The sequence below is a fragment of the Athene cunicularia genome, assembly GCF_003259725.1.
Source record: "Athene cunicularia isolate RWA chromosome 9 unlocalized genomic scaffold, athCun1 chr9_part1, whole genome shotgun sequence".
NCBI lineage: Eukaryota > Metazoa > Chordata > Aves > Strigiformes > Strigidae > Athene > Athene cunicularia.
In genome coordinates, this window is record NW_020799110.1 from 15,255,114 (window position 1) to 15,257,871 (window position 2,758).

A 2,758-nucleotide genomic window follows, 5' to 3' on the forward strand; every position below is an offset into this window, starting at 1 on the left:
GGGGGGAAATAAAGCTAAAAAATAACCAAAAACCAAAAAACACCACCACAGTTCCTCTGAGTACAGATATAACCAGCTGGTTGCCTGGCTTTATTATGTGTTTTTAATTCACAAAAAAAACTGACTTGCTTATCCAGCTAATTGGGACCCTGCTTATATCATGTTTGTTCAGGAATCCTAAGGAAAAGGGCTCTAATACTCAGAAAAGGAGAAGGAAAAAATAGGCAGTCATCCTGTGAGTTTAAGAATTTCCCTAGCAGATACCAGACCACGAGTTCTAATTCATTTCTTAAACAGTACTGGTGAACATCAAGGAATACAGCATGGAACATGCTGAGCCCCAATTACACATCTCAAAAGTAAATGTTACCTCAATGGCAAATCTTCAGAAATTCTAAATGAAATAAAGGGCAAGATGCTCAAATGCTCCCTGAAAAATGTAGACCTTTTCTTTATTGGTAAGGATTACTTCTTTAAAATACATAGTTGTTCACGTACAAAACTACACCTCTCGGTAAAAACTGTTTGAGAGATGTGTTAGAGCACATATGGCTATTACTACTCTTTGCAAGATATCAGGAAAAGAAGTGTCAAATGACTAATTTCAGTGCATTTCTATTATTTTTTTAGGAAGCTGTCTTTAGAGACAGGAAATTTTCCTGAATGCAGCTCGTGTTTCAAAGAGTAAATAGGATTAGTACAAATAATTGGTGCCCGTTGAATTCTGAGGAGCGTGAGCTGTTTTATTAAAAAAAAAAAAAAAAAAAAAAAAAAAAAAAAAAAAAACAAGTTCAAAGATTTATGTCTTTCACATCATTTAGCAAAAATTGATGGCAACAACCATCTTTGATTGTTGGGGCTTTTTTTCTTTCTTCACACAGTAATGAACAGATTTCTCTCTAACACTTTAATCCAGTGCACAGAAACAAACCTAGCAGCATGGCCTTAAAATTAATTCAAATAAGTAATGAATAAGGAAATAGGCAAAATGAGTGGCCTTTAGTTTCAATTGTACATCCTCCCTAACTTTCATGCCAGTGCTCACATGCACATTCCTATCACATTTACTTGCCTTCCTGCAAGTATATCCAGTATTCAGTGATCTGGCTATGGCAGGTGAAAGAAAATATTGAAGTACCTTCTATGGCCGACAGCACAGCCCATGTTACTTTAATGGAAAGACTTTCACAGAAAAATTGCTATGCTATAGTAGATATGCCAGCACACTACCTAGGACAATATATATCAAATATATAGCATTGTCTGTGTGTGTGTATGCTCTTTTAAGCCTTTGCATTAAGCTGCCATCAAACAAGGGTTTGTGCCCTTTACTCCACAGGGTATTGATGTTTAGCTTATGTTTTACCCAGTCCTCCCTCTAAGACTGCAAGTAATTCTGTTTTTCTTCTAAGAAACGAACTAGAATAGGCCTTTCCTAAGGAAATTAACATAAACTAGGATTGATACCATGTGCTAAGCCTCTTTTATTATTATCTGCATTCTAGTATGGATGCATTATAACTGAAAGTTTCTAGATGTAGATGTGTCAATAGTGAAACACGTAGCAGATACTCATACTGAACATCTTTACTGATAGCATGAAGTCTAATTTTACAAGGCCAAATAATTGAAAGAAGGCTTCATTTTTCTCAAGTAATAGAAATAATCATTACGTTTTCATTTCTCCAAATTTGTCAGAATTACAAAGTATTTTTAACCTGCTCTTCATTGCTCTCTAATTTCCTTCCTCTCTCTGCTTTTATGTTATATTTTTCTTGATTTTGTTTTCCACAGCATTTATTTATTTCTCTCTTTTAACAGATGACCATAATATCTTTCCTCATTGTAATGGGTTTCTCTACTTTTTCCCCCCCCTTTCTTTTCTTTTTTCAATAGTTCTGTCTACCATAATTCTATATTTTACTTTTGAAAAGAATGGATGATGGTACAAGTGAAGGGGGAGAATTTACATTAGATCTTATATCAAAAACAACAGCTGAGCTTAACTGTAAACACCACGGTCTGAAATATTTCAACCCCTTATTAAGATCTTTTATTTTAAATAAGTACCTATGAGTAATGTCCTTTAATGAGAACAGCTGTATTATGTTAACACTCCTTTCTGTTGTGAAAAATAGCAGAAAGTCATCTGGCTTTGCCCACATTGGCAGCAGCTAACTGCCAGTCTTAGTTTAGGTGCTCTGCCCATCCAGTGCCAAAACAGACAAGGAGAGGAGTCAACAGCTGAGATTGCAGGGCCAGTGGTCAGCAATAGCTGTGAGTCCCACTAAAGAAAATTTTTAGATGTAAAAGAAAACATTTGGATATAAAAGTGGTTTGGATATTTCTGCTTGATTAAGCAGTCATTATGCCTGCCAAGGGCTTTTATACATCTCAGAGTCAGGTGTGGTTGATCAAATATGGGCAGAAGCAGGTTTGGATACAAGACTAGTCAAACCTATAAACCTTTACATCAGGATAGGCAGCAGCCACAGCAATACTAAAGCTAAAACACAGAAATCACACCGCAGGGAAACAATGCACAGTAAAATATGAGGAGTTCTGAAGTGTATGTTCTTCTCTTTATTCCTCCTTTGGTTTTTTGTTTTTTTGTTTTGCATGCGTCTGACAATTTCTGCAATAGCTGAGAACTGCCAGTTAATGCTGAATCCAGATAAATGGCAGCAGTTCCTATATGTCTTAGGACATGTGGGATGATAAGGGTTGCTCTAGGTACAGACTCGGGGAGGGGGGGTGG

General features: G+C 36.2%; 1 protein-coding gene across 1 annotated transcript in view; it reads left to right on the plus strand.

Annotated features, from left to right (window-relative positions):
* LOC113483533 overlaps positions 1–2,758 on the plus strand; it is a 71,046-nt gene that overhangs the window by 49,712 nt on the left and 18,576 nt on the right. The gene's annotated exons all lie outside the window — the stretch shown is intronic.